This window comes from Cyprinus carpio, chromosome A11 (genome assembly GCF_018340385.1).
Source record: "Cyprinus carpio isolate SPL01 chromosome A11, ASM1834038v1, whole genome shotgun sequence".
Lineage (NCBI taxonomy): Eukaryota > Metazoa > Chordata > Actinopteri > Cypriniformes > Cyprinidae > Cyprinus > Cyprinus carpio.
The window spans coordinates 23,236,957-23,260,550 of NC_056582.1; the positions used below are offsets into that span (position 1 = coordinate 23,236,957).

The following is a 23,594-nucleotide window of genomic DNA, read 5'->3' on the forward strand; positions in this document are numbered from 1 at the left end:
GATTCAATCGCAAAATGAATTTATAGTTGGTTGTAAAGTGTTTTATACACATTTATATTTTCAGTTTTAATCAATGTTCACTTAATATCACCAGTGTTAAATAACAATAATAATATCAGTTTTAATTTAAAATAGATTTCATTTTTTAGTTAAAGCATCTGAAGACATTTCACAGAGAAAAGTTGAAAAATATATATTTTTAAAAATATATATGTAAGTGATACAACACTAACATGATAGTGATCTATTTTTTTTTATTAAATTCAATATGTAGCATCGGGGATTTATGGAAAATATTTGCTGTATTCTAATTCAATCAGACATGCAGTTGATTTAATGAAGTTAAATAAATGTTATGTGTATTTTTTTTAGATTATTCTATTTTTAAAAACAATATTAACTTGCACTAAAGAACAAAATACAGTGGTAATTGTAGATTAAGAATTTTTTGTAACTATTAATAAATTGTGTTTTTAAAAAGGTCACTTGTGTGCTTTACAGAATGAAATCAAAACACAAAAATATATAAACATTTATAAAATGTATCATTGAAATGCTCACAACACATTAAGTATGTAAATAAATCAACAAAAATTGAATAGCATCCTTCAGGCTTCCCTCCAGAAACCCAGTTAGTCCAGTCCTGTGGGAACTGACACACTTCTATTGTGTGAGTGATTTAATGTGATGAATACAGAAGTGTGGGAACCTGTGTGTCTCTGTGGCTCCACCAGATCCAGGAGCGCTGGGGCGTGTGATCGAGGGTCCACATTGTGCCATGAACCAGCTGTGTGTGTGTGTGTGTGTGTGTGTGTGTGTGTGTGTGTGTGTGTGTGTGTGTGTGTGTGTGTGTGTGTGTGTGAAACACAAGCCTGATAACAGGTACAACTACAGAACTCATAGAACAGCTGCTTCACCAGAAGATCCTGTTACACTGACCTAAAATACTGTGTTTCAATACACCATTTTAACTGATTATAAACTGCAGCCGCATGTGCTGATTTTATTCATAAACAAAATTTCAGAAGAAACGTGTTTGTATAAATGCACACATAAAAGAATGCATGCATTTTAATTCTTTTAAAAATGCCATCACATTGCACATTTTAATGATAAATGCTGATGTGTTGTTTTTCTGAAGGCATGCAGTGTTATTTTAGAGGAAATTAAATCTCAGTATGGCACGGGTTTGGTTATGACATTGCTAAAGTGACATTGATGTGAACATGAGCTCTCAGCACTTTCCCAGAGTCACCCTCCACCTGCTCCTTGTGAGCCCCTGATGGAGGATCATTGAGCATGTGGCGGCCCACATCCCTCATTGTCTGTCTGAGCTCTTCCATTGGCTCCAAACTGTGAGAAAACTCCAACAAGCTCAAGCCTCACACATTCATATGGAGATTTGGGAGTATAAATAGAGGAGCTGCAGCCAGTGCAAATCAGACTCACTCTGAACAGAGAGATGTACAGCACAGAGATCCAGACATGACACCTACAATCATCTCAAAGGAGCTTCTCCCCTCTCAACAACAAGGTACATTCACATCCTACTTACAGCAGCATTACTGCAGCAGCTTTCACGGCTCTTCTCAGTCACTGGTTTATTCCAAGACCACTTTTCTGATGCTTTTCTGTCTTCATTTGCAGCTGAGAAAGCTGGAGAAGATGATACAACATGAGATGGTATCAACAGCAGCATCGAGCTGCTCAAGTGTCTTCTGGCTCCAGAGTTCCTCAAGCAGCAGCCTGATTCCAAGCTGGAGAAAGCAGATATCCTGGAGGTGATACCCAGCAGAAGCATCTACTTCAGCAGTTGCTGAAACATCTGATGGAGTTAAAGTGGCTGTTCCTCTATCAGCTGCACTTCACAGTCACAGCAAATGCATTGATTTTATCCTGCAACGACACCTGAAGGAAAGCAAACAAGGAAAACAAGTCTATATTAGACACAGAGGATGTGAACCACATTTTAGTTCACAACATTTCTTTCTGATGTACAAAGACTGTTAATCTGAGTCAGATTTTATAATACACATCTATGTTAGGTGCAACTTAGTTTAATTGGATTTGATTTTATGAATCCAGTTTTGTGTCCAATCCTGGATATGTATTGTGTATTGTTGAATACATTTGCATACACCTTCAGTGAAGGCGAATTACATTTTTATTACACAATGGTAAATATCCCACATTGGGAACTGGTTTTGAATATTTTGTCAATATGATAAACACTCTGTTGTCCTCATAGGACGTTTAATCATATCATAGAATCACATCTAAATGTGGTTCGGTGTTTTTTTCTGCCATGCAATGCAAATAACTCACTTCTGTTGAGTGTGACTGTGTGTCAACATGTTGTCATATTTTCGTTTAATGGAATATTTTAACTGTTGATTACCTTGACATTAAGCATTAACTCTTTCTGTTGTGCTTTACTTTTACCCCTCATGTGGAGGAATGTTAATAATGATTTGTGGTAAATCATTTGTCACATGACTTTTGTAAAGTTTAATAACATTTATTTGATGTGAATTTCAATATGTGTTTAATGTTTTTTGGAGATCTTTTAATGCAGATGTTGTGATATGTTATCACCAATTTATTTGCTTTCATGATGAAATCATGTCATCACAAAAGAGACAAAATAATAAAAACAAGGTCAAATGTACTTTCTGCTGTTGCATTCTGTTTTGTCATAAAATATAAAATTTTGTCAGTATTTCTTAATAATTCTTACACAAACTAAATTAAAACATTTTGTCAAAAAACTTGATTGACAAAAAAGTTCTTCATGGAATAATTGTATGTACAGCAAGAATTAAAAAAGAAGAAAGAAAATCTTGGACCTTTTGTTTTCAGTAACATTTTTTGATTATACTCTCTTGCACATATTTTCTTTATGTGGAAATACTCATAAAAAAAGAGTTTCTAAAATGTAGAAGAGGTCAGATACTGTATTTATTTGATTTTTAAATTAGATCCCACCGTGAAATTATGCCAATTAAGTCCTGAAATATTTAAAAAATTTATTCTACAGCAAACTACTTGAAGTGACAAAAAAATATATTTTTCTCATTACTCAAATATTAATCATCTAAATAGTTTTAATCAAAGGAAACCATAAATGACCAGATATTTTAATTGCAGTTTTATTCTTAGTAAATATGGATTCATTTATCTTCAAAATATAAAGAGACAGAAAGGATTGTCAACTATTTAAATCACGTTGCAAGTGTTTCAGATTCCTAATTGATTCATATTACTTGTGCCAGAGAAGCCACTAGCAGCCAGTTTGATCAGTTTAAGACAGTAATCATTTGGAGACGTGTGCCTGCTGTGGGTTTCAGTAGGACACATCTATTGTTGTGTAATTGAATTTAGTGAATGAACAGAACGTGAGAAACAGAACTCACTCAAAGACCCTCAGAGACAAAAGAACTCAACTAAGAGACTAGAGACCAGAGGTCAACATCAATGGATTGGACTTTAACTTTATACTTTCAACTTTGTACACTGATTTTATAAGTCCTAAATGAAAAGAACTGAATCATATTTTTTTTTAAGAAATTAGTCTTCAGATTCATGTGAAAATGTATGTTTATTTCAGCAAATCTTCAGCATCAGAGGCGTGAGAAAGCTTGTAGGGAGTCTGTCCTGCATTAAGGCTCATTATCATGTGAATAGACACACTTCTATTGTTGTGTGTGTGGGAAACTCTGGAGAACAGAGGTCACAGTTTTAGTGTCATTAGCATCCTAAACCCCAACACAAGCTCAGATTTGACAAACACCCAAGGGAGTCCACACACTTCTGGGATATTTACATACAGGAGCTTGACAAGCTGGTTTCATGATGTCACTGATGATGATGTCATCAGCACAGCAGTATGAACAGAATTCCTGCACTATCACGGTTTATTTTCCTTTATGCATCATGAGCTTTTAAAGTGACTAAACTGATGTTTTGCATATGCCATGATAAATTTAATATGCAGAAAAAATTTCATATTTTTGTATATTCTCATTGCATGAGAATAATTCTGATCAGAAGGCGTTTGATAACTCACAAGTCAGGACATGTTGCTGTTCATCAGGAGGTTTCCTCCAGATGGTTGGTGACGTCCGGTTGATCGCTGAGTCTTCAGCATCACTAAAGCTCCATTCAGGACTCGGATGCTTTTGTGCTCCATTGATGTGAACACAGAGAGTCAGTGTGGGAACCTCACATGAGCTCAACTCACACTGACCAGCACAAACACACACACATCTGGAGCCCTGGAGTCTCAGACAATAGAGACAATGACATCTGAATTCCAGTGCACAACACTAAAGCTTTATATACAAATGCAATTATATGTAAACATATAGAAAATACATTTTATGGCACTGCACACATATTTAAAGGACTGTTTATTGTCAGTGTAAGTGCAACACACATACTGTATGACCAACTAAAACCAGGTGACCATATTCATTCATTCATTCATTCATTCACAAATAAATAAATGTATATTTTAATCATATTTGACCAATTTTAAGTAATAATTTAAAATTTTTAAATAATATTTATATTTTTACTTTTTTCATTTAATATGATGGATAAAAATAGAGCTGTCTGATGCTCTTCAAAAGCTTCTCCACACGTGTTTCTAGTAATGATGAGCGTGTGCTGCTTCAGTGACATTGATGTGAACATGAGCTCTCAGCACTTTCCCAGAGTCACCCTCCACCTGCTCCTTTGAGCCCCTGATGGAGGATCATTGAGCAGTGTGGCGGCCCACATCCCTCATTGTTCTGTCTGAGCTCTTCCATTGGCTCCAAACTGTGAGAAACTTCAACAAGCTCAAGCCTCACACATTCATATGGAGATTTGGGAGTATAAATAGAGGAGCTGCAGCCAGTGCAAATCAGACTCACTCTGAACAGAGAGATGGTACAGCACAGAGATCCAGACATGACACCTACAATCATCTCAAAGGAGCTTCTCCCTCTCAACAACAAGGTACATTCACATCCTACTTACAGCAGCATTACTGCAGCAGCTTTCACCGCTCTTCTCAATCACTGGTTTATTCAAAGACCACTTTTCTGATGCTTTTCTGTTTTCATTTGCAGCTGAGAAAGCTGGAGAAGATCCACATGAGATTGTATCAACAGCAGCATCGAGCAGCTCAAGTGTCTTCTGGCTCTAGAGTTCCTCAAGCAGCAGCCTGATTCCAACTGGAGAAAGCAGATATCCTGGAGGTGACGCTCAACTTCCTGCAACGCCACAATTCCAGTTCACATGCTGTCAATCAAGGCTTCTCCAGGCGTGTCGGTGAGATTGTGCACTTCCTGTCCAAAGATGAGATGAAGACACAAAGCCAGAGAAGACTGCTGAAGCACTTCAAGAAGCTGCAGACATCATGTGAGCAGAACAGGGAGGAAAAGTGTCCTGCCAGACCAGAAGACCTTCAGCAAAGACATGAATGTCAACAAGCGCCATCCGGAGGCCTTGGTAGAGCCTTAAAGACTCAGACTGAAGGTCTACACTAGATTTAGTGGACCATTATGCTTTTAGTTTCTGTTTTTGAGAAAAAGTGTTTCATGAGTTCCTGTTTGTAAGAGATATTTGCACTGTTAAGTGCTCTGATGATTCAATCTTCTATGAAGATTTTTCTCTTTTTGAGAAAATGTCCTTTAACTATTTTTAGCTCAAATACCATCATGGCACACTGTGCCTCTGCAGGTTTAATTGGACTTCTTAGTCTAAAAATGCATTAAAATGCATTTTTCATATCCTTGGGGTATAATTTTCACATTTGAGGTGATGCATTAATGTGACTGTAAAGTCAAATCAGCTTTATTTTTGTTTCATGTTGAAACACTTTTCATTTTTTGCAACTGGCAAAAATCATTTATTGATCTTTTTGATCATATTTGTTGTTTTATGATGATGAAATGAAACTTGTATCAGTATGTCACTGTCCTGTATTAGTGTGCCTTAATTTGGGTTTATAATAAGTCTTTAAATTTCATTCAAATTTGAAAGATTATCAAAATGTTACTCATGTTTTATAAGTTTGGCCAAGAGTTGGTCAGTGTCCAATATTTGGAATTAATATTTATGATTGTTTTCTATCTTAGTGAGATTTATTTGAAACCCAGCTGGGCTCGTATTTGTGTTTCTGAGGAAATAATATGCAGATCTGAAAAGATCATGGATTTATTTTTCAAGAGGTTATACCTCATCTTTCTATCAGTACCATGTACTGTGCTTCTAAACTGCCTTTTGTAAGCGTTTTTATTTCTTAAACCATTGTAAAAACCTTTTCACTGTGTAAGTGAAATGTTGTTTCCTTCTGTGAAGGAATTCATTTTAAAGTTATGAAACAAAAAGGCTATTGAATGTATTTCAATCAGTCTGTGGCGAAATAAAACAATCAACAAAAAAAAAAATCTGCGACTTTGTCTGTTCATTTAGAGTATTTCAGATTGTTTTCATTATGCATGAATGATTCAGTTATCAGCCAGCATTAATCATTCCTGAGGTTTGTTTATCAAGCTGCTCAGGACAGTGTTCTTGAGTTGTTTTTAATAAGTAAAGAGTTAAAATAGCCCCTTTTGTAATATTTCTGAAAACATAATTGTTTTTGCTGAAAATGTACTCACCCTCAGGCTATCCAAGATATAAATGAGTTTGTATCTTCATGAGAACAAACTTGTAGAAATGTAGCATTGCATCACTTGCTCAGCAATGGATGCTCTACAGTGAATGGGTGCCGTCAGAATTAGAGTCCAAACAGCTGATAAAAAAATCACAATAATCCACAAGTAATCTACACAACTCCAGTCCATCAGTAAAGAAATGTGTATCTGTAAGAAACAAATCCATCATTATGGATTTATTTTTTTTTACTTCAAACTGTTGCTTCTGGCTAAAATAGTCCTCTATCCATGGTCTGGTCTGAATCAGGAGAAAAATCTGCACAGATCAAGCACTGTTTATAAGCCAAACAGTCCAAAATAGTTCTAAACAAATATGTCTGTGGATTTTGATGTGAGAAACAACAGGAGACTTTTTCACTGGAGGAAGCGTATTTATGGATTATGGACTCATATTTGAACAGAAAGCAACGGTTAAGAGTTAGAATTAATCATTTTGCTTATTGTTATGTAAAATAAAAATACTTTTGGGAATGAATGTGGCTTAAATGGCACTGAGTGATTGATTGATTGTGGAATTTGAGGGATTTTTCTAATGTTTTGCTTGTGTTAAACTGACATTTCTATTTGTGACTTTGTAGGTTGTAGATAGTAAAACATTTGTGAAATTTCAGTGTTTTTAAAGCTCCAGACTGACTGGTCAATTAAAAAAAAAAAATGTAACTTAAATTTTCAAAAACTGACTGGGTTTTTAAAGCTTTGATATGGATGAGAGCAGGGCTGTTTTCTCTCATTTCAGAGTCACAAAATCTAGAGTTTTATTGCGGGTTTTGGGATGCTAATGACACTGAGCTGTGATTCTGGGGACCAGAGCTTTCCCACACTGAACAATAGACATGTGCCTATTCAGATGCTAATAACAGCTTGATCCTATAATAAAAATTCCCTCGGGAAGCTGTTGAATGCTTGTCATCTAATACAGATAAAACCCCATTGACTGCATGTTGACGTATGTGACGTATCTGTATGTGCAGATACAGAGACATTTGTGGATCTTTAAGTGACACTAACAGAACTGAAGTTAAAAGCAGTTTTTAACTTGTGTGTTTGCATTTTACAATGATACTGTATAATTCACAGAATAGTATGTTTTGTCACATTTGATGATCAATTTAACTTTGTTTAGTGCGTAATGCTAAATAACTTGTACAAATACAAATAATTTTTCATTAGAAATATCAGTTTACAAATATTCATATGGATTTAATTTGACATAAAGTGTGCTCTAATTTAAATAAAAATATCAAGGTTTAACTTTTTTAACAACCAATCTATAACATTCAACCCTGAAACATGAATATATATATATATAGTCCCAAATAGAAGTGAATTCAAAATGTTTCAAAAATAGTTCAATAATACTTAACATAAAAAAGATACAAAATAATAAATTACTATAGAAGACTGCAAAGAAACCACATTCTATATGTTTCTGTATTTTCAGATGTAAAAAAAAAGAAAAAAATCAAATAAATAGTATTAGTGTTCATAATGCTCTTTCTGCAAACCTCCTAATAATGCCAAAATTTTGGAAATCTATGCATATGAATGAAAGTTGAAGGAATAGAGCACCACGTTGGAACAATAAAAGTTTCAAATGAGGTCACTGAGCTTTGACCCCTGTTCTCTAGTTGAGCTCTATTGTCTCCGAGGGTTTGTTTCTCACTATTCATTCACTCAATTCAATTACACAATAGATGTCTGTCTACTGAACAACACATTCATTGTGTAGTTTAAGTAAAGCTTAAATATGTAAATAAGGGCTGTTTGTTTCAGTATTTACCAAACATTCAGTAGCTACTAACAGTATTTGAACTCTTACATCACACTTACAGTATGAATGTCTGATACAAACACTTGAAATTTTGTTATCTAATGTAATGTCTTTCAAGCACTAAGTGTAAATTTAGTGTTTAAACACATTGAGGCATTTTAGTTTCTACCTCTAAACATGATTTTATTCACTGATGCTAAAATAAAGGAAACCATATACAGTAGTAGAGTTGAGCTTTGTTTATTTTTCTTATAGAAAATATTTCTCATACACATTACTTTCACTGTTGAAAGCATTTGTTTCAATACAAGCTGCTTCATTAAACTGAAGCTCTAAGCAGAGAAACGCCCTCTGGAGGACATTGATCGCATCAAAAATGACAATAAATGTGTCCAAAACACATAATATCAGCAGATTTACAATAATGTAAACACAGTAACATATACAGAGTGTGCATATATAGATACTTAATCAATGCAGGTAAGAGTTTTACATTAAGCCTCGTGGAGGGATTCTTTTCAGAATTATAAAAATGAAATTTCATTTGTAGCAAATCCTCATAGAGGAGAGTGACATACTGATACAGGTATCATTTTGCCAAACAATAAATATGATCAAAATGATCAATAAATGCTTTTTGCCATTTGCAAATAAAGGAACAGTATTTCAAAATGAAACAAAAATAAAGCTGATTTGACTTTACAGTCACATAATGCATCACCTCAAAGGTGAAAATTATACCAAAAGCATTTTCTCAAATTATACCCATTTTAATGCACTTTTAGACTAATAAGTCTAAGGACCTGCAGAAAATAGTGTGTCATTATGGTATTTTCCAATGCAAGCTATATTTTAAACTAAACATAGTTAAAGGACATTTTCTCAAAAAGAGAAAAAATAAGTCTTCATAGAAGACTGAATCGTCAGGGGATTTCCTTCACATCACATACAGATGTATCTTAAAGTCAGTGGTGTCTAATACAGACGTCAGTAAATGTTCCCATCTGGAACTTGAAGTGAAGACTTCATAGAAGATCGAATCATCAGAATCATCTTTCAAACTGGAACTAGTTAAACACTTTTCAAAAAGAGAAACTAAAAGCATAATGGTCCACTAAATCTAGTGTAGACCTTCAGTCTGAGTCTTTAAGGCTCTACCAAGGCCTCCAGATGCCGCTCTTGTTGAGATTCATGTCTTTGCTGAAGGTCTTCTGGTCTGGCAGGACACTTTCCCTCCTGTTCTGCTCACATGATGTCTGCAGCTTCTGGAAGTGCTTCAGCAATCTTCTCTGGCTCTGTGTCTTCATCTCATCTTTGGACAGGAAGTGCACAATCTCACCGACACGCCTGGAGAAGCCTTGATTGACAGCATGTGAACTGGAATTGTGGCGTTGCAGGAAGTTGAGCGTCACCTCCAGGATATCTGCTTTCTCCAGCTTGGAATCAGGCTGCTGCTTGAGGAACTCTGGAGCCAGAAGACACTTGAGCTGCTCGATGCTGCTGTTGATACCATCTCATGTGTATCTTCTCCAGCTTTCTCAGCTGCAAGTGAAGACAGAAAAGCATCAGAAAAGTGGTCTTGGAATAAACCAGTGATTGAGAATAGCGGTGAAAGCTGCTGCAGTAATGCTGCTGTAAGTAGGATGTGAAATGTACCTTGTTGTTGAGAGGGAGAAGCTCCTTTGAGATGATTGTAGGTGTCATGTCTGGATCTCTGTGCTGTACATCTCTCTGTTCAGAGTGAGTCTGATTTGCACTGGCTGCAGCTCCTCTATTTATACTCCCAAATCTCCATATGAATGTGTGAGGCTTGAGCTTGTTGGAGTTTCTCACAGTTTGGAGCCAATGAAAGAGCTCAGACAGACAATGAGGGATGTGGGCCGCCACATGCTCAATGATCCTCCATCAGGGGCTCAAAGGAGCAGGTGGAGGGTGACTCTGGGAAAGTGCTGAGAGCTCATGTTCACATCAATGTCACTGAAGCAGCACACGCTCATCATTACTAGAAACACGTGGAGTCAGTGAGCACACTTACGTCACTGTGCACATGATGATATCAAAGTCATGGCATTCTTAAACATGTGATCTGAATTACTGTGTACTTTATACAAAGCTTGCACTCCTGAGTTTTTTATAAGGATAATATATTAGAATATATTCTGTTTATAAAACTATAAAATAATCTTCTATGCCAAGTCAAGTTGTTACCATATTATTTGAATACATATTGATTTATTATTCTGTTTACACATAAAGATCAGCATTCTAAGTCTTCTCACAGAAGTAAGTGCAGATATTTAGTGTCATAATTCATGATATTCAGCATTATCATTGCTGCAGTGACGTCACACACACATGATGGACTCCAGATGAAGCAGATGTGTGTGTGTTTGTGCTGGTCAGTGTGAGTTGAGCTCATGTGAGGTTCTCACACTGACTCTCTGTGTTCACATCAATGGAGCACAAAAGCATCCGAGTCCTGAATGGAGCTTTAGTGACGCTGAAGACTCAGCCGGACGTCACCAACCATCTGGAGGAAACCCTCCTGATGAACAGCAACATGTCCTGACTTGTGAGTTATCAAACACCTTCTGATCAGAATTATTTTCATGCAATGAGAATATGCAAAAATATTTCATTTTTCTGCATATTAAATTTATTGTTATATGCAAAACATCACTTTTTTTTCAACAAATAAGATTTTAGATAGAAGTAGACATCTTTGTGTAGATGACAAAAGTGTTTTAAACATCTGATGCAAAAGTTTAGTCACTTTAAAAGCTCATGATGCATAAAGGAAAATAAACCATGATAGTGCAGGAATTCTGTTCATACTGCTGTGCTGATGACATCATCATCAGTGACATCATGAAACCAGCTTGTCAAGCTCCTGTATGTAAATATCCAGAAGTGTGTGGACTCCCTTGTGTGTTTGTCAAATCTTGAGCTTGTGTTGGGGTTTAGGATGCTAACGACACTAGAACTGTGACTCTGTTCTCCAGAGTTTCCCACACACACAACAATAGAAGTGTGTCTATTCACATGATAATGAGCCTTAATGCAGGACAGACTCCCTACAAGCTTTCTCACGCCTCTGATGCTGAAGATTTGTTGAAATAAACATACATTTTTACATGAATCTGAAGACTACTTTTTTAAAATAAAACTGTTGATTTCATTTTGGACTTAAAATAACAGTGCATGAAGTTGAAAAAGTATAAAGTTATATTTTTGTGAGTTTGTATCTCGCTTTATTCATTCACTTCATTTACACATTATACACGTGCCTCTCACTGACGCTTTAACTTTAGTAGACCTACAACTAAATTTGATGAGAACGATGATCTAATCTTCATGAGATATCTACGTATTTATATATGAATGTATAAATATATAATTTAAGTGCAAGGTAAACCCTGCCGGCTTCTCACCAAATATATATGGGCAGAAAATATTGATTCAAAACAATATATATTCATAATATTTGTTAAGTCCCCGAGGTTTCATTTTCACTATAATAAATACAACAGTTACAATGCCAATATCATGATTATGGGTTACATTTTATAAGACGACACATCAAATATAACCAAATCACGTTTGTTTACATATCAAACATTGCAACAGACATTTACATCACTCTCAATTTACAGCATAAAGTATGTGAATTAATATTGATGATAAAAAATATTTTAAAGATATACACATGGATATAATATACACGTATACTAATGAAAGTATGGTAATTTGTAACTTTATAAAACATTTTAATTATATTATGCAATCACACTCCAAACTCAAGTTTCGTCTGTATTTTATTGTGTCTTATATAAACGCATTTTTCAAGTGAAAATAACTTTATGTAACCTTCAATGGGTAGGCAGCAGTGATCACTGCGTAGGGACCATTTGAATGTCATTTGTCCTTGCGTGTTTACGTCATATCCGTCAATAAAGGAAAGCAGTTCAGACTAGTTGAAGTAATTTGAAGTCACAACACATGAACCACGAATGGAAGAGTTTGCTAGCAAAGAGGGGAAAGAGACAGAACCGTAATAAAACACCAATCAACATATTTTTTGTCTACATGTAAAGAAAAAAATGGCAAAATGCAGAGACAGAAATAAGGTCAAATTATTTTATTTTCACAAATAATTGTTTTGTCATTGAGGAAATGACATCATTTAGTGATAATATATCACAACATGTGCTCAGGGAACCTCCAAAATACATTTGTGCTCTCAACAGAACAGAGTTTAAACATCATAACAGTCTTTTCAAAAGACACATCAACATATTCAACACAAAACTTAAGCATTGTTTATGATTAAACAAACATTTCTCACAAAGAGAATAATGATAATTAAGAAATCACTGCTTTTCAGAAGAGTCACATAGTGACTGTTAAACATCAAAAGTACAATATCAAACATGACAGAACTTTAACAATCACAGAACTTTTCAAAGAATGAAAAATATTTCTGAGATGTAAAATAAAAACAGCAAAACTCGCTTATATTAAAGCAAGTCCAGATTAAAGATTTAATAAATCAATCAATCAATCACAGGTTCATTCATAGAAAGTCTTCACTGAAGATGAAAATGAGTATTTAACAATACATTAAAGAATTTCCCAAAAACAGGAAAATCATAGTTTGTTATATACTATATTGTATGTGGTCAAATTATTGTATAAATATCCAGCATATGAGACTTTCAGGGAAAGCTATTTAGATAAATTAATTTAGTCTGCCAGTGCTGAAATGGGACAATAATACAAGTAAAGAAAGTTTGTCCTTCACATCACATGAAGAAAATTAAATGTTGTCTAATATAGATGTCAGTATACTCCCATCAGAGTAAAAGATCAAATATGAATCATGACGCCTCTGTATGATGATCATAGGAAATCAAATATGAGCCCAATCTGAGCCACTTCATACAAACAGCACAGAATTAACAATGAAGCAAGATTTCTTGCCATCAATTAATATCAAGAAATTATAACATTTCATATAAAATTTGCTGTGTTAACAGTCTTTATCAGCTCTTAGAACAAAGCTTGAGTCTGTTTTCAGTTTATAAATGTCCTTTAAAGTGATGAAGAGTTTCCCTCATATCACATTAAGATTGTAAAAGTCAATGTTGTCTGATACAGACGTCAGTAAATGTTCCCATCTGGAACTTGAAGTGAAATCTTCATAGAAGATTGAATCATCAGAGCACTTAACAGTGCAAATATCTCTTCCAAACAGGAACTCATGAAACACTTTTTCTCAAAAACAGAAACTAAAAGCATAATGGTCCACTAAATCTAGTGTAGACCTTCAGTCTGAGTCTTTAAGGCTCTACCAAGGCCTCCAGATGGCGCTCTTGTTGACATTCATGTCTTTGCTGAAGGTCTTCTGGTCTGGCAGGACACTTTCCCTCCTGTTCTGCTCACATGATGTCTGCAGCTTCTGGAAGTGCTTCAGCAGTCTTCTCTGGCTCTGTGTCTTCATCTCATCTTTGGGCAGGAAGTGCACAATCTCACCGACATGCCTGGAGAAGTCTTGATTGACAGCATGTGAACTGGAATTGTGGCGTTGCAGGAAGTTGAGCGTCACCTCCAGGATATCTGCTTTCTCCAGCTTGGAATCAGGCTGCTGCTTGAGGAACTCTGGAGCCAGAAGACACTTGAGCTGCTCGATGCTGCTGTTGATACGATCTCATGCGCATCTTCTCCAGCTTTCTCAGCTGCAAATGAAAACAGAAAAGCATCAGAAAAGTGGTCTTCGAATAAACCAGTGACTGAGAAGAGCCGTGAAAGCTGCTGCAGTAATGCTGCTGTAAGTAGGATGTGAATGTACCTTGTTGTTGAGAGGGAGAAGCTCCTTTGAGATGATTGTAGGTGTCATGTCTGGATCTCTGTGCTGTACATCTCTCTGTTCAGAGTGAGTCTGATTTGCACTGGCTGCAGCTCCTCTATTAATACTCCCAAATCTCCATATGAATGTGTGAGGCTTGAGCTTGTTGGAGTTTCTCACAGTTTGGAGCCAATGGAAGAGCTCAGACAGACAATGAGGGATGTGGGCCGCCACATGCTCAATGATCCTCCATCAGGGGCTCAAAGGAGCAGGTGGAGGGTGACTCTGGGAAAGTGCTGAGAGCTCATGTTCACATCAATGTCACTGAAGCAGCACACGCTCATCATTACTAGAAACACGTGGAGTCAGTGAGCACACTTACGTCACTGTGCACATGATGATATCAAAGCCACAGCATTCTTACACATGTGATCTGAATTACTGCGTACTTTATACAAAAAAGTGTTTGTTTTTTTATTTGCATTCCATTGTGTAATATCAAACTAAAATAGTATAATATATTCTGTTTATAAAACTATATAAAATAATCTTCTATGCCAAGTCAAGTTGTTACAGTATTATTTGGATACATATGGATTTATTTATGTGTTTGTGCATAAAGAACAACATTTCAAGTCAGATATTTAGTGTCATAATTCACGATATTCAGCATTATTATTGCTGCAGTGATGTCACACACACATGATGGACTCCAGATGAAGCAGATGTGTGTGTGTTTGTGCTGGTCAGTGTGAGTTGAGCTCATGTGAGGTTCCCACACTGACTCTCTGTGTTCACATCAACGGAGCACAAAAGCATCCGAGTCCTGAATGGAGCTTTAGTGACGCTGAAGACTCAACCAGACGTCACCAACCATCTGGAGGAAACCTCCTGATGAACAGCAACATGTCCTGACTTGTGAGTTATCAAACACCTTCAGCTCAGAATGAGAATATGCAAAAATATGTCATTTTTTCTGCATATTAAATTTATTGTTATATGCAAAACATCACTTTTTTATTTGTTTTGTTTTTTCAGCAAATAAGATTTTAGTTACATTTATGAGTCATGTTTATATTTAAATGACAAAAAGTCCTCGAGTGCCTGATGCAAAAGTTTAGTCACTTTAAAAGCTCATGATACATAAAGGAAAATAAACCATGATAGTGCAGGAATTCTGTTCATACTGCTGTGCTGATGACATCATCATCAGTGACATCATGAAACCAGCTCATCAAGCTCATGTATGTAAATATCCAGAAGTGTGTGGACTCCCTTGTGTGTTTGTCAAATCTTGAGCTTGTGTTGGGGTTTAGGATGCTAATGACACTAGAACTGTGACTCTGTTCTCCAGAGTTTCCCACACACACAACAATAGAAGTGTGTCTATTCACATGATAATGAGCCTTAATGCAGGACAGACTCCTCACAAGCTTTCTCACGCCTCTGATGCTCAAGATTTGTTGACTTTTTACATGAAACTGAATTTTTTTTTTCTTTAAATAAAACATTTGATTCTTCTTCTTCTTTTTTCATTTTGGACTTATAATATCAACGAATGTAGTTCAAATGTATCCATTGATGGGACCTCTGACCTCTGGTCTCTTAGTTGAGTTCAATTGTCCCTTGGATTTAAATCAGATACAGTGGTAGCCTACTGTACAATTTTCCTCTAGTAAAAACTGTGAGGGATGTGGGCTGCCACATGCTGCTTTCTAACAGCTCTTTAAACTGTCTGCTGTCACACACTCCTGGATCTGGTGGAGCCACAGAGACACACAGCTTCCCACACTTCTGTATTCATCACATTAAATCACTCACACAATAGAAGTGTGTCAGTTCTTACAGGACTAACCAGACTTAAGATCATAGACCTTCAGAATGCATTACTGTGATTGTTTCAGTTGTAGATTTTTTAAAAATTTTAAATACATATTTACATTTTATGTATGCATATCAATCATAAATTTTATAAAAGAATATATAAATATATGTGTAAAAATATGTATGTAACTGTGTCTAACAGTCGTCTCTGACTTTCATATTTTGAGTTGACCATCTTGTGGGAACTTGAAATGTCCTGTGTCCCCACATTCATAAAGATGAATATAAGTGACCTTACTGGCAGATGGCAGTGAGGAGAACATCCCACCGATTCTCTCATCAACACACTATTGTTCGAACATCTCAGGCTTCTGATTGGCTGAGAGGAGAGCGATGTGAGTATAAATGGAAGCTGAAGATGACAGATCCATGAGACACCAGCTCCTGTGAGGAACCTTTCACACTGAAGACCTTCGGTCAAAACTGAGCTTCAGCTTCAACACTCGGACCAACAGGAATCAGCATCAGTCATGGAGACCTACATGGACATGTCTTTCCAGAGCAGCATCAAGACTCAACATGTTCAACACGCAAGGTAGAAGAACTTCAGAAACTGGCAGATGCATAAAAAGCTTCAAACTAAAGCGTTATCTTCTAGTATTTTATTAATTTTTAATATTTTTAAATACACATGAACTGACATGATTGTCTTCTTGTTTTCAGATGCGTTCTTACGTGTTTGGAGAGAAAGTGTGGCAACAGTTTGGAGAAGCTCAGGTGTGCTCTTGGAGAGTATCTTCAGAACGGCATCCACACCTCAGATCTTCTGGAGAGGGCCGTGTCTTTCATCACCCTCAAAAAGAGTTTTACTTTCCCATGACGGCTACTCCAAATACTCCCGTGACATCCTGCGTCTTTTTCCTGATCACACAGAGGATGTAGCAGCGTTATGCTCTGAAGAATGAACATCACATGAGCATCAAGAACAAAACTCACACAAAAGACTGAACATAAACACATAGAGTTTACGGTTTCTGAAAATCTTGAACTATAATACCTTAAATGTAACATTTATTGTTCTCCTGTGGATTTATATTTCTTGCTCAAAAGAATATTTTTGTATTTTTGTTTTCACAAATGCTCATTTTATGCATTATATGCATTATTCTTGGCAGTTACACTGCAAAATATTTTAATATGTGTGTTAAGTGAATGATACTTTATGCTGCTTTTCATTTAAAATGCATGAGGAAATTTAAACCAGAACTCCTTTAATGGGAGTAAATGTTGTTCTATATAAATATTGTGATTCAACAACAATCTGATTATTCATGATGAGGATCTCAAGCCATACAAAAGGATGATTTTGTCCAAAATAAAATAAGCTATTTACTACAATTTACATTGCAGTCTTCTGTTTGGTGAGGGTTTCTTGATCCATGGCAGATAAAAAAAATAAATAAAAAAGTTTTGCTTGGCATTTTTAGAGTGGAAACAATTTAATAAATCTGATGAATATAAAGTTCAGAATTATGATCAAATTCATATCACCATGGCAACAAGAGATGATGAAGTGAACTCGTGAACTGATTAATAATCACAGATGTCAATATTCACTTAATTTGAATTAATTGAGTCTAATGGATCCTCAGATTTTACAGAACAGAGCTTTGTAAATTCTGAGGGAGTTCAGATTTTAGTGAACAGAATCAACTGAAACAATTGCTTCACAAAATGATTTATTGTTTTGAAATCCTTGAAATGGCACATGCTGGCAAAACAGTATGAATGAAATGAAAACTCATCCCAAACATGCATAAAACACACTTTTTACAAACCAATTGCAAATATTTCCTTGAAAATGTAATATATTAAATGCAAACTGCATATTATCAAATGCCAGCAAACATAAAGTGTGTGTATGAGTTATTTTATTAATTTGTAACTTGTTATGGAAGACTTAACTACTCAGGTACCATAAAGAAAACTATATACACTGGTTCATGGATGCACTGAGATCACCCTTTAGGGGAGAACCATTGAAATATCGAAATGTTTTGAAATCATTACTGTTTACTGAAATCACATGACTTGATAGAAAACAGTGCTCTTGCAATTTAAATGAAAAGTGTGATTTCAAAATGTGTTTTACTAGGTGCATGTACAGATGTGAATATATTTGTATCTAAAGCTTTAGTGTTGTGCGCTGGAATTCAGAAGTCATTGTCTCCATTGTCTTAGACTCCAGGACTCCAGTGTGTGTGTTTGTGCTGGTCAGTGTGAGTTGAGCTCATGTGAGGTTCCCACACTGACTCTCTGTGTTCACATCAATGGAGCACAAAAGCATCCGAGTCCTGAATGGAGCTTTAGTGACGCTGAAGACTCAGCGATCAACCGGACGTCACCAACCATCTGGAGGTAAACCTCCTGACTAGCTGATAATGCAAAAAAAAATAAAATAAAACACTTTCATTTCTATTCACATAAATTTAACGCCATTGCACAAAAGGGTAAAATATTGGCAATACAGGAGAACTTAAATTACACAAAAAATCCTTTTCAGTTTTGGAAACTGTTTTAATGGTAACTAACCTTTTATAGATAATATTAAATGGGTGTGATTTTGCAAGAAAAAAACAACAATTTTGAAGTAAGCACTAAATTTAATATCCAGAAGTGTGTTTGTCAAATCTTGAGCTTGTGTTGGGGTTTAGGATGCTAATGACACTAGAACTGTGACTCTGTTCTCCAGAGTTTCCCACACACACAACAATAGAAGTGTGTCTATTCACATGATAAGCAGATGGACAAATGCTATTTAAACCCCAGGGATTTAAACCCTAAGTAGTTTTGATGCACAAGCATTTCCCATGGAATTCAAAATGATTTAGTTATTCTGTGAAAGTTTATCAACACTTCTAATCCATGTCAACTGATATAAATATATGTACTATATATATAGTGTTATAGAATCTTATGCACCCTTACATCGTTTTTATTATTATTTTTTTTTTCTCCAGTTCAGCTATAAAACAATTATAAATGGTCCTGTGCGTCACACAACACAGATGATTGAGCCTTTGGGAGTCCAGTTAGTCCTGTGAGAACCGACACACTTCTATTGTGTGAGAGATTTAATGTGATGAATATAAATGTGTGTGAATCTGTGTGTCTCTGTGGCTCCACCAGATCCAGGAGTGTGTGACAGCAGACAGTTTAAAGAGCTGTTAGAAAGCAGCTGTATGTGTCATTGAGCATGTGGCGGTCCACATCCCTCATTGTCTGTCTGAGCTCTTCCATTGGCTCCAAACTGTGAGAAACTCCAACAAGCTCAAGCCTCACACATTCATATGGAGATTTGGGAGTATAAATAGAGGAGCTGCAACCAGTGCAAATCAGACTCACTCTGAACAGAGAGATGTACAGCACAGAGATCCAGACATGACACCTACAATCATCTCAAAGGAGCTTCTCCCTCTCAACAACAAGGTACATTCACATCCTACTTACAGCAGCATTACTGCAGCAGCTTTCACCGCTCTTCTCAATCACTGGTTTATTCAGAGACCACTTTTCTGATGCTTTTCTGTCTTCATTTGCAGCTGAGAAAGCTGGAGAAGATACACATGAGATCGTATCAACAGCAGCATCGAGCAGCTCAAGTGTCTTCTGGCTCCAGAGTTCCTCAAGCAGCAGCCTGATTCCAAGCTGGAGAAAGCAGATATCCTGGAGGTGACGCTCAACTTCCTGCAACGCCACAATTCCAGTTCACATGCTGTCAATCAAGGCTTCTCCAGGCGTGTCGGTGAGATTGTGCACTTCCTGTCCAAAGATGAGATGAAGACACAGAGCCAGAGAAGACTGCTGAAGCACTTCCAGAAGCTGCAGACATCATGTGAGCAGAACAGGAGGAAAAGTGTCCTGCCAGACCAGAAGACCTTCAGCAAAGACATGAATCTCAACAAGAGCGCCATCTGGAGGCCTTGGTAGAGCTTTAAAGACTCAGACTGAAGGTCTACACTAGATTTAGTGGACTATTATGCTTTTAGTTTCTCTTTTTGAGAAAAAGTGTTTCATGAGTTCCTGTTTGGAAGAGATATTTGCACTGTTAAGTGCTCTGATGATTCAGTCTTCTATGAAGATCTCATATCAAGAGTTCCAGATGGGAACATTTACTGACGTCTGCATTAGACAGCACTGACTTTTACATATTTTTTTTACATTCTTCATGTGATGTAAAGCAAACATTTTCTTTATTATTTTAAAGGCCATTTATAATCTGAGAAATACTTTGTTCTAAAAGCTGATAAAGAGAGATATGTTATGTGAAATGTTCTAATTTCTTTGATATGAATGGGATGGCAAGAATCTTGCTCCATTAATAATTCTGTGCTGTTTATATAAAGTGGCTCAAAATGGGCCCATATTTGATTTCATCTGAGATGATAATAATTCATATACTCTATGATTCACATTTGATCTTTTCTCTTTGGTCTATAGCAGATCACATTCAGATTGACCCTGTTTTAAGGGTTTGTAAACATTTGTTGGTTCTCAGCGTTCTGTGAATCTTTTCCTGTACTGTATACAGCTGTCATTGTTCCTTCTGTGAAGGTTTATATTCTCACGACTAATTTCTGTCATGTTGGAATTTGTCATTTTAATTGATCATGTCATCATTTGTGTCCTTCTGTGAAGGTTATTGACTTTTTAAAAGACTAAAGCAGTTTAGTGAATGTATTTCTGCTGCGAAATAAAACAATCATCTGAATGTCTGACATCTGTGATTATTAATGTCATTAGCCTATATCTTTAATCCCCATCTCACTTTGTTTTCCAAGGTTTTCCCACAAAATCCAATTCGAAAATACACACTCTCATGACACACATTCAATAACAATAATTTCTTCAACACTCACACCCAACATTTCACTCTATAAACTGAAGGTTTTTAAGGCTCTCATTATTAACCTGTATCATTAATTAATTAGCCCATTAGTAGGATGCACATTGCAAACAGCACCAGAAGACAGAGAAAGCTCTGTAGCTTCAGTGTCGAAGAGTATTTAGATAGTGAAGTGCATTTACTTGATTTACTTGAAAGTCATCTTGAGCATTGTAATGTTCCAAGCGGATGTCAAATGTCAGTAGACCGGGAAGATTTTAAAACTAGCGGTTCATTCATAAATTTGAACCACCTCACCTTCAGAAGTTCAGTTGCGGAAATACCATAGAAATACACACGAACACAAAACACAGCACTGAAAATGGGCGGAGCCTCATTAGGTCCATAAACGAGCCAATCGCCAGTTAGTAAAGTAGTCGCATCATAGCTTTTGGACATGTGCTGAAAAGCTTTTTTAACTCTATTTGAGCATAAGAAACATTTATGGGATAGTTCTTGAGTGATATTTTTGCGGTGTTTATTTTAAAATGTGTGTGTATTTAAGTCACTAAGTTACACACTAAGTTACAAAGCAAAAACATTTCAAGATTGTATAGAAATGTGTTGTTGTGAGAACTTTGTATTATGATTACATTCTGTCTCATCCTTTAAAGATGCTAAACAAACTGAACACATAGGCTAGTATATTTTTTATGTAGCAATCGGACTGGATAAAGAGCAGGAAACCTTCATAATACACATCAAATAAGACAATGAATGGAAATTGCATTAAAAATCTACTTTTATTTTCTATCTTTTCAAGCCATTATCCATTATATGGCTCGAGGTAATTGTTGCATCACAATAGAATAACATTTACTCCCATTAAAGGAGTTTTGGTTTTAAATCTTTTCATGCTAAACAAAAAACAGCATAAAGTATAATTCACTTATGAACACAATTGTTAAAATATATCGCAGTGTAACTGCCAAGAACAATGCATACAATGCATAAAAACTGAGCATTTGTGAAAACAAAAATATTTAAATATTCTTCTTTCGAGCAAGAAATAAATTCAAATGTAAAAATCATTAAGGCATAAAGTTACATATACAAAGTTAAAGGCATGAGAGTGAGAGATTTTCAAGAATATTAAGTCTTCTTATGTTCAGTCTTTCTCATAAGAGTCTTTTGTGTGAGTTTTGTTCTTGATGCTCATGTGATGTTCATTCTTCAGAGCATAACGCTGCTACATCCTCTGTGTGATCAGGAAAAAGACGCAGGATGTCACGGGAGTATTTGGAGTAGCCGTCATGGGAAAGTAAAACTCTTTTGAGGGTGATGAAAGACACGGCCCTCTCCAGAAGATCTGAGGTGTGGATGCCGTTCTGAAGATACTCTCCAAGAGCACACCTGAGCTTCTCCAAACTGTTGCCACACTTTCTCTCCAAACACGTAAGAACGCATCTGAAAACAACAAGACAATCACATCAGTTCATGTGCATTTAAAATATTAAAAATGAATAAAATACTAGAAGATAACGCTTTAGTTTGAAGCTTTTTATGCATCTGCCAGTTTCTGAAGTTCTTCTACCTTGCGTGTTGAACATGTTGAGTCTTGATGCTGCTCTGGAAAGACATGTCCATGTAGGTCTCCATGACTGATGCTGATTCCTGTTGGTCCGAGTGTTGAAGCTGAAGCTCAGTTTTGACCGAAGGTCTTCAGTGTGAAAGGTTCCTCACAGGAGCTGGTGTCTCATGGATCTGTCATCTTCAGCTTCCATTTATACTCGCATCGCTCTCCTCTCAGCCAATCAGAAGCCTGAGATGCTTGAACAATAGTGTGTTGATGAGAGAAACGATGGGATGTTCTCCTCACTGCCATCTGCCAGTAAGGTCACTTATATTCATCTTTATGAATGTGGGGACACAGGACATTTCAAGTTCCCACAAGATGGTCAACTCAAGAATTCTGCAGTCACAGCTATTGGAAATAAATGTACAGGACACAGGACATATGCTCTGGAAATCTGTCTTAAAGCAATGAAAAATGTAAAGAATTATACATTTCAGCAAAGGTTTACATTCAATGTCTGTCTCTATATTCTGTATATGATTGAATTTCAAAGACATGAAATGCAAAGGCAAATAAGTAAATCTACAATTTTAAAGGCTTAAAGAAATAGTTCAGCCAAAAAATGATGAAAATTTACTCACCCTCAGGACATTCAAGATTATTATGATTATTATTATTTTGTTAATCGGAATAGATTTAAAGAAATGTAGCATTGCATCACTTGCTCAGCAATGGATCCTCTGCAGTGAATGGGTGCCGTCAGAACAGCTGAGTCCAAACAGCTGATTAAAACATCACAATAATCCACAAGTAATCCACACCACTCCAGTCCATCAGTTAATGACTAGTGAAGCCAAAAGCTGCATGTTTATAAGAAACAAACCCATCATTACAATATTATAACTTTAAAGCATATACAATCCATAATAACACATCCTTCATTGAAAAATCTCCTGTTGTCTCTCACATCAAAATCCACCCACATA

At 36.1% G+C, this 23,594-nt stretch overlaps 4 pseudogenes; 2 read left to right on the forward strand and 2 right to left on the reverse strand.

Moving 5' to 3' along the window:
• The first annotated feature begins 1,299 nt into the window (after positions 1-1,299).
• LOC122146682 lies at positions 1,300-5,534 on the forward strand (annotated as a pseudogene).
• A 3,176-nt stretch (positions 5,535-8,710) lies between these two features.
• LOC122146638 lies at positions 8,711-10,380 on the reverse strand (annotated as a pseudogene).
• Positions 10,381-12,303: 1,923 nt separating this feature from the next.
• Positions 12,304-14,572, reverse strand: LOC109052324 (annotated as a pseudogene).
• Positions 14,573-17,699: 3,127 nt separating this feature from the next.
• Positions 17,700-20,918, forward strand: LOC109098359 (annotated as a pseudogene).
• Positions 20,919-23,594: the final 2,676 nt, after the last annotated feature.